Here is a 9,818-nt window from a genome sequence, read left to right on the forward strand (position 1 = left end):
GGTGGTAGAGCAGGCGCCCCATGTACAAGGCTGTTGCCGCAGCGGCCCAGGTTCGAATCCAGCCTGTGGCCCTTTGCTGTGTGTCACTCTCTCTCTCCCCCTTTCACACTTGTCTGTCCTATCAATTAAAGGCTTAAAAATGCCCAAAAAATATCTTAAAAAAAGACAGACATTGAAGTCAACTGGTATTTCATCTACATTATTGTTACTCAAAATACATCTGAAAAGGACTCTGATTTGCAAAGATTCTTAACACTTCAAGACTTCAAGTGGGTTTAGTGAATTCTGAGTTAGTTAACCCTGAGATGAGGGAAACTCTGAGTTTTCTGTTTTAGAAAGAGAGGTGATTTAAACTCTAGGTCAGTAACTGTGGTAACTGACTCTGTGAACCTTTGTGAGTTTCTCTCTTACCCCTCACTCTGACAGAGCCAGACACACTGTGTTATTTCCTGATTGATTCAATCCGTATCAGAGCATGTATCGAAGTTCATTATTAAGTGGAGGTTTACTGTCAGAATCAAAATCCTCTTTGGATATTAGTTTGTTACACAGGGCTATCTAAGTTGACTACTTTTAGTTTACTGCTATATCTTCAAACAGCGGTTTTCACCCTCACATTAAAAGATCACACAGCATCAAGTCACCCCTTATCTCTACACAAAGATCTTTGCATATGTGTCATCGTCAGACGATGGGTTTTGAGATTGAGTCACCACAGCTCAGAGTCAAACATCTGCATGCCCATCTTTTTGTGAGTGGAAGTTCTTTTTTTCTTTTCTTTTTTCGATAAATGTGCGCAGTCAGCATATGCATGCGTTACAACCTGATGCACATTAGTGCCACAGTGATCTGCACATCACGCACATAGCACTCTGTTTGGGGCAGAAAGCCAAACCTTTGCAGTAGGGTCACAACCAGAAGAATTAGATTTAATAATATAGACATTTTCCATCTTTAACTATCGGGATCTTGGGGAAACCTAAGTAATCATAGCTCTGGATTCCTACTCTGACAAACTGAGCAGTTCATTTAGGAACAGTGCATGCGTATATTCATGACTGACATAATGCTTGGTGAAATACTTTGATAGTAATGGTGCCATGGTTCCACTGGTACTGGGAAGTCAGCAGTTTCAAGTTCCCAGTTGCAAAATTCAACGCCTCTCCTCCAACTCGGAAATTCGGAGGAACCTCACCAACCCCAACCTGAAAAATCAATATGGTTGCTCCACCTATCAACAATAGTGAAAGCACAATGGCTAACCTGGCTTGAACTGGTATTGACTTTGTTTTCCAACTTGTTGCGATCCATTTGGGTGTGGCATCATTCCCAGCTCTGATCTCCAACTTCTGAGGTTAATGGAACATAGCATAATTGGTGCAGTATTCAGTCCAAAATGGCAGCCATGCTGTAAGTCTCTGTAAGTCGTCTCTTGTTATTGGAACCTCTTTGTTAAAACTTAGTTAGAATCTTATCTTTAGTTCTCAGTGTAGAATAGACACCTTGGGCTCTAGTTTCGCAGACTGGGCGAGGCGGGGGCGCAGCGCACCTGCGCTTCGCCAACTGGGTGTGGCCAGGCGGATTTTGCAAGTTTAGCACACCGTGCGCCTGCCGCAGCTACTACTCTTTCCCACCTCCATCCCTCCTACCTGCGCAAGTCAGAAAGAGGGAGGAGAGAAGGCATGGAGTGGGTTTTACACACATCACACCAATCAAATGAGCCCCTCTCCTCGCCCTTAAATGCACCGTGCGAAGGTGTAATGAGAGTTTACTCAATTCGCCATGGCAGAAGAGAGCAGCCAAACTTCTCCCAGGAGGAAACTGATGTTTTGGTCCGGGAGGTCCAAGCTCGCAGTGTCCGAATATACGGAACTGCGAGCAGACCTCCACGGGCTGATGATGCAAAGGTAGCCTGGGAGGAGGTCACCACAATTGTAAATCAATGTTGCATTTCTCTCGCGCGCTCTCTCTCTCTTTCTCTCTCGCAGTCTCACTCTGTTTCTTTTCTTTTGACTTTTCTAAGATGACAGATGCTGAATATATACTCCCTATCTGATGCTGTGGCTGTTTGTGGTTGGCTGAGAGGGATGTGAACTCATTAGTTTGCAGCTGTATTAATCAAATCAGGTTGGGTTTCCATTACGCGTGCCAAATGTGCCAAACCGTGCCAAACTGTGCCAATCCCCTTTGATCTGACATCAGATGTGACGGGACAGTCGATGTAGAGATACATTTATGTGCTGATTGCAGATAGATGCATTGAATAGTGGTTTTGTGGCTATTTATTGCATCGTTAATGTGCCTGATATTCTGGAAACCTGCCTGTGAGGTTTTGGTGACGTGTGCGCACTGTCCGCCGGTCAGCCAAACTTCGGCTTACACCGACTGCGCTCTGCCTGCGCTGACAGTAGGCCTGGTTTCAGCTGGCGAGCTTTTAGCGCACCTTCGGCGAAGCCTTTTGGCATGAAACTGTCACTGCGCCAAGCTGGATCCGTCGACACCTCCCCCTGCTGTGCCACCACACCCATCTCAGTGCACCTCGGTCTGCCAAACTATAGTCTGAGTGGGCGGAAGCTTGCTGCAGAGATGAGCCTCTCATTGGGCGGAACGAGCCACCCGCTGAAGTCCCGCCCTACCACCTCCGGTTGCAGTTTTCAACACGTCCTTTACTAACTTTTGCGGTGTTTGATCTTGCGGGGATGTAGCAATTTTTCTGCCGTGGTTTGCGTCCTGTAGGCGATATTTTTGTGGGCGTGTTACACCAAAACCTGTTTCCCCCTGGCAATATTTTTGCAAGCACACCGTTGCTGTGGAACCGCCCAGAATGATTGTGTACAAGCAGCCGGGGTGTTTTTTTCTCCAATCTCAAAGTGAGAGTCGGCCCAGCCAGACCTTTCTTTTCTTGAGAAAGGTCTGGTGAGCGAGACTAGCCAAACTACCAAACTGAGCGCGCCTCAGGTTGTGCTGCTTGAAACTAGCTCTGCACGCCTGTCTGTTCGCCACCCTGCGCTGCGCCGGGAAACTAGAGCCCCTTGTGTTGACCAAGCCCGACCAAGTTGCCGCATCACATTAGTCTCCATTTTGTTTACATCTGCTTCCCCGTGAGATCACATGAGCTGTACCCTGATCCTGCAGAGCTGTGCACAGACATTTTGTGGGGCAGGTGCTCAAGCTGAAAAAAAAAACACACAAAGCGCGCCCTGCTGGGAAGTTTCTATGTGTCTGCCAGCACCAGAAGGACTCTTGGGGACTAGTACATACAGTACATTTGTGCACAGTAATGAGCAAGGGAGACATCTGTCTACATATGTAGACATCTGTCTACATATGAGACACCTCATATGTAGACATCTGTCTACATATGAGGTGTCTCAACATCTGTACTTTATGCACCTATTAGCTGCTACACATACACATTCACTTTCTACATTTATCATTGATTTATAACAGGCAACAGGTGTCTGTCTCTGTTTGCACCAGGCGGTTGGTGAACCCGAATCTGCCAGAGTTGGAGGGAAACGGTGTGATTTTATGCCAGACTTTGAGAAACACCCTAAACCTTGGGCATTTACAGAATTTGAACTCACACACCTTTCTTCTCCTGCACAGTTGCTTAGACACTAAATAGTGGCCTCTGTGGTGCTCATGTTTTTGGGCTCCATTGGGTCTTAAACCCAGGACTTCTTGCACCCTAAACAAAAATCATACCCCTAGACCAATAAGCCAGCTGACATTGGGCAAGAGGCAGGGTACACACTGGACAGGTTGCCAGACTATCACAGGGTTGACACATCGAGACACACCACCATTCAGGCTCACATTCACACCTAGGGACAATTTGGAGTCACCACTTAACCTAACCTGCATGTCCTTGGATTGTGGGAGGAAGCCCGCTGAAAACCCACGCTTACACGGGGGAGAACATGCAGTCTCAGCGGAGCACAAAATAAAGGGGGCAGACACTGCACTGAGGCTCTTGCAGGTAGTGTGGCCGAGTGGTCTAAGGCGCTGGATTAAGGCTCCAGTCTCTCAGGAGGCGTGGGTTCAAATCCCACCACTGCCATCTGACAAAGTATGACATCAGGTGAAGACACTCATGTGATAATCTCATGTTGTCCTAAAGTGCATGCACCTCTTATTGGTGTACTTAAGGGTAATAGACTTGTGTGAAGCAAAAGACAAGTGGATGTTTGGCTGGCTCCGTGCTGACTCTACCGATTCCATCCATATTCGCATTGCCATGGTTTACGATGACAAAGCAGTAATTGCCACAAGTATCTTTAGTGACATAAGCATTCATTGTGGAGTGGAAAATATCGCCAAGGTCAATATCTGATTCTTCTCACTTTGAAAACACTTGTCATTCAAGCAATGTCAAATGTTGACCTTTGCTCTTAAGTCTGATTGGTTGAAGGTATTTACATGGCAGCACTGCTTGCTGTTGAAGGAGCAATAATCATTGACAGTTGAGTACCTTGACTAGAGTTTGTGAAGCGCCACTGAGCAGAGCGGGAGCAATACTGAAAAAAAATGAGGTAGAGGGGCCAAGTGGGAGGATGCTTCTATCCTTTCCACCCACACTCAATTTGCCATGTCATCAAATGACTGAGGTTTCATTGCCACAGGTGTCTCATGTGGACACGTACCAAGATTACTGGATGGAGTTGGGAAAATCACGAGAAAAAGCATCACCGCAAGGTCCACCAAATGCTTAACATTTCAGCCTGTACGCTGGCTAATCTTGGTTGGCACGGGTTCCCAAAGATTCACACAAAATTGAACCTAGCGGGCGAGGCTCATAAACCAGATGTCGGTCCATGGAAACCACCCTCTGCTAGCTGTGTAAACTTTGGATCAAGAGGATGTCTCTTTACTTTCCTTCCGTGCTGTCATTGCCCTGATGTCAGATGACTGAACATCCGTTGCTGCTGAAATCTTGGTTCCCTCAAGTTTTCATCCGTTGCTGCTGAAATCTTGGTTCCCTCAAGTTCCCAAAGGTGCCTACAATATTGGGCCACAGAGTTTTAAACTGCTGACCTTGGCATATTGAGCAGAGTGGCGCAGCGGAAGCGTGCTGGGCCCATAACCCAGAGGTCGATGGATCGAAGCCATCCTCTGCTAATCCTAAATGCTCTGGATGAGGAGTATGTCCCTCTCCCTTCCTTCCATGCTCACTTTGCTTTGTTTTCCCTAGCTCCAAGTCTAAAGCTACTTTATGCCACTACATTACTATTTTCACAATACTCACATCCCAGGCAACTGATATCAGTTCCGAATACATCCAAATGTAACAGAAGATTTTGTGGTAAACAACAGTAACAGATCAACTGTAAAGTCCACACTTCTTCCACTGTGTTTTCATTTACTATACAGTCTATATGAGTCTCACTCACTAAGTGAGACTCATACCCCTAGGCCAATGAGCCAAGCAAACTGAAACTGTCATACAATTGCCAGTACTTGGCATGAGTCTTATGTGAGTATGCCTTAGCGAAAAGAAAAGAAAAGAAAAGAAAAGAAAAGAAAAGAAAAGAAAACAAGAAAAAACAAAAATTTTGACCTTCAAGAGAGTTGGACCTGGTCAATTTGGCTTTCCCCTGCCTAGCTTAACACTGCTGCCTATGGCTATGTCTGAACCTGTCCTAAAACCACCCTAAACATTTGTTTTCAAAGCCATGAAACTCACCGAGTGGTCAGTGGTGTTCGTTGATGTTCTGACATCAAAACTGTAGCAAACTGTGGTTTCCATGATGATTTATTTGACATTTTGTGCAATCCATTGGTTTTCTATGGAAGCCTCATTGTCCACTGGTAGTAATCTGCCACCGGAAATGGAAAGGGGGTTGTTTACGACAAGGTTGTAGTCATTGTAGTCTTTTAGCTCAGTGAAAGTGCCGGCTCGACAGTGCTGTGCGCGCTCCTGTAGGAAGAACGAACAGAAATGTTCTGTAATAAGTTTAAACAACTGCACAATAGATTACTTGCTTGTAAACAACCTTTGCAGTACAGTGTCTTTGAACACAACGCCAGCCTTCTTCTTCTGCTTCTTTTCTGTGTCCCATTACATTGCAATGGTTTCCTGCCGGTTGGCGACACCCACGTAAAGGAGTATTATCGCCATCAAGTGGGCTGGAGTGTATAAGGCTTCAGGGTCAAACGAACGATCAAGTGGAAGTTTGCACACGGGTGTGAAGCAGCTGAAAAAATAGTTCCATAATCGAGATGAATAGTGAAAACAAGCATGGAAACCACAGTTTGCTACGATTTTTATGTCAGAACATCAACGAACACCACTGACCACTCGTTGAGTTTCATGGCTTTGAAAATGAGTGTTTAGGGTGGTTTTAGGACAGGTTCACACATGGCCATAGGCAGCAGTGTTAAGCCAGGCAGGGGAAAGCCAAATTCTCTGAAAATGAGCAATCGTCACTATTTTGGTTTTAGCCACTCTATTTCATCATAAACAACCCAGGAATGGGGCTCAAAGTGCAAAATACCGGACCTCTCCCTTAAATCACAGTTTTTCTCAATGGAGTGTGGCTCTAAAGAGAGAGCAATATAACTGCTTTAGTTTCATCTTGGAAAACACCAACTGACTTTAAGGTAAAGCTGTGAAAATAGTCTAAATATAGCATACACTTAAACTGATATTGAACTGAAGTAGTATATAGCTTAGCTTCACTGTCGGACTCCAGCCCACTTCTATGCACGACAATGGATAAGTACCCCATACAACCCCACTTAAAAAAAATCTTAACTATCCCTTTAAGTTACCTCTCTTTCTGGAACAGAAAACCCATAATTTTCCCCATCACAGGTTTGACTAATTCAGAGTTTTCGCTGAACCTGCCCTGGTAACAAGAGGTGGATTTAATATTTGTTAAACCACTTAAAGGGCTGCTGTTAATAAACTATATTAAACGTTAAAGTTCTTGAAGAAAATAGAATTGATTAAAGCTGAGTTTGATACTGTATTTGTTTTAAAGCATACACCTAAACATATCTTGGATGGAAATTCATTAGGTAAATGTGCAACGTTTCTCTGTTGGCAATCCATTCCGGGTGCAGTGGTGCGGTTAATTAAATATTGGGCTTTAGAGAGTCCCAGTGTGTTAGAGTTACTGATGAAATAACAGATACTGAAGTTGAATATGAAGTTATTGTGTCAATAACTTCTGCTGAGAGACACCTGTCCCACAATAACACAGGTTTCTCTCTCATAATTTCTTTAGTTAAACAGGACATTTATGTCTGGCTGTTTGCAACACATACAAACATTTATCCTTAGAGCAAGAAATGTATCTACAACCACACAAACCACAGGGGTGGAATCATTCGTTCGATTTATCATCTCTACCCACTTATCATTTCTATGGTTGCGACAGACTGCAGCTTATCTGGGGCCCAGCTCACAGTGGGTGAGAGGCAGGGTTAAGTCCAGACACACCAGCAGCCTATCACAGGACTAATAAACACAGGCAGACATTAACACTCACATTCAGACCTACTATTATTTTTTTGTACAGTGCTAATAATATGATTTGTCCTGATTAAAAACTGCATGTAATACTAAACATATCAAGCAGCCACAAGCAGCTTTTGGCCCACTGTCAAGCCTGTTGACAGTAAATACTATGGGTGGGGGGCACCACAATATTTGGTTTCGATCCAATCCCAAGTAATACAGAGCTACAATCACTGACATCAATATGACTTTCATGTAGGGCAGAGCAGTGTGTCATGATTTATGAGCTAAATAATCAGTCTGCTAAATTAATAGTGACCAATTACAGTTTGAAAATGAAACATTAACCAATCCTGAAGATCTGATTTGACTAAACCATTAATTTCACCACTATATACCTGAATATTCCAACAGGTTTTCATCCCAAGTCGTCACATATAGCTGCTTTGTCAGTGGCCTTTCATGTCACCATATTAAGCAATACCTATCCTTCTGCGTCTGCTGTTGATGTTCTGTGACGCTTAAAGCAATGCTGGGATGTTAACAAAAGCACATGATTGGATTTAGAAAAAAACATCATGGTTTGGCAGTAAATGGAAAGTGAATACCTGACTCCTGGTTGAAGGTCAGGGGTTTGTTGGACCCATCAACCACCCCTTCCTCAAACCCTATAGGGATTTTCCAGCTCCTTATATTATGTTGTTATTACTGGCAGCATTTAAAACTGACGCCAGTGTATCTTACTGCTGTGACAGGTGCCATTCAGCCTCGTTATGACCTGATGCATATCACACTGTGTGTCATAATACCACAAAAGATACCATCCAGCTAAGTTGCGATCTGATGCTGCCTAGCAGCATGTCATACCACTGCGAAAGGTGACTTTTGGCGTTGGTGTTTTATGCCTAAATAACTGACAAAGCAGTGGTATTTGATGACATTGAAATGAGAACGAGTTGGATATTCCGTGCCTCTGTCTCTGTGTCAGGGGTCTGGATGCTGAAGCATTCCCCTCCTCCTCTCTCTTTTCTGTTGCAAAGTTCCCTTTTTCATACTTTCTTCCTCCTTCAGGCATATGTTGTTTGAGTGCAGACACACAAAAGCAAACAGATAGATGTGGTCACGATAACGAAATGTTGTTTGCACAGTTTGCAGTTTGAGGTTTTTTCTTGACATACTTATAGGTACAACATAGAAGAGAGAAACTAGTTGGTATCAAACCTATTGATACTGGGATGAATACCAAAATTAAATGAAGTATCTGTGTTATGTTTTGGTATCAATCTGCCCATCCCTAGTAATTACCACCTCAAGAGACTAAATCCCAACAGCTACCTTTGATTTTAATCTGTAATTTCTTCTAGAGCCATGAACAGGACGGGGTTCCTTCCACTGAGCTCATCAGAAGCCATGATCCACATCTCATCCATCCAGGGGCCGCATTCACAAAGCTTCCTAGTGCTAAGAGTTGCTCCTGATGGCAAAATTCTAAGAAAACATTTTCTTAGAATTCCCCCTTAAAGTTAAGAATAGGTCCTTGTAAAGATAAATGTTATTCACAAAGCATCTTAGACCTTAAGAGAGCTCCTTAAGGAGGACTTTTAAGAGGCTTAAGAGTTTCCTAAGCAGAGGAGAAAATGGTACAAACACAAAGAAGTCGCAGAAACGGTCTCTGAACACAAAATGACAGTGAGTAAATGAGATGCTACAGGTGAGATTGTGCAGGCATATGTGTGGTCGATCTCATTTGGGATATGCACACATTTCTCACCTAACAAAGTAATGCTATAATGCCAGAACTAAAATTATTGCAATTTTAAGATATTTAAAAAACTGGAAAAACGCAAGAGTGCAGCAGTGATGACTTTTGTCTGTCTCAACCTTCCACCAGCAGAGTGATCACATTAACAATGACAACACTTTCACAGTCTCATATTGTGATGCAGTTCATTTCATTACCACTGGGTGTCCACACCTTGCAGGCCCACAAAAGGGTGCGTCTGTGACAACCAATCACATCTGTTAAAAGAAAGCATCACATCTAGCAACAGGGTCAACCACACCTCCTCACTAAGGTAAAAAATTCCGTCCCTTCCTTGCTCAGAGTTGCTCTGAGAGCTTTCCTAAATCACTCCTAAGCTAAGACTCCGTACTAAACGTTTTTAGTCTAAGTTAGGAACTCTCTTAGAGTACTCTCAGAATGTTTGTGAATACGGCCCCAGATCTCTAGTCAGCTCTCTTCATCTCTTCACCACCACCACTCCAAGTGTCTGGACTCCATCAGGGGACTATTCCTGCACTAACCCTAGCATCCGTAGCCCCCTAAAATGACGACGCCAGAATGGGGTCTAAT

General features: G+C 43.9%; 1 non-coding gene across 1 annotated transcript; it reads left to right on the forward strand.

Annotated features, from left to right (window-relative positions):
* The first annotated feature begins 3,981 nt into the window (after window positions 1-3,981).
* Window positions 3,982-4,063, forward strand: trnal-aag (transfer RNA leucine (anticodon AAG)). The gene has a single exon. It is a non-coding gene; the product is annotated as a tRNA-Leu (tRNA).
* The last annotated feature ends 5,755 nt before the right edge of the window (window positions 4,064-9,818 follow it).

The sequence above is a fragment of the Epinephelus fuscoguttatus genome, linkage group LG9 (genome assembly GCF_011397635.1).
Source record: "Epinephelus fuscoguttatus linkage group LG9, E.fuscoguttatus.final_Chr_v1".
NCBI classification, from domain to species: Eukaryota; Metazoa; Chordata; class Actinopteri; order Perciformes; family Serranidae; genus Epinephelus; species Epinephelus fuscoguttatus.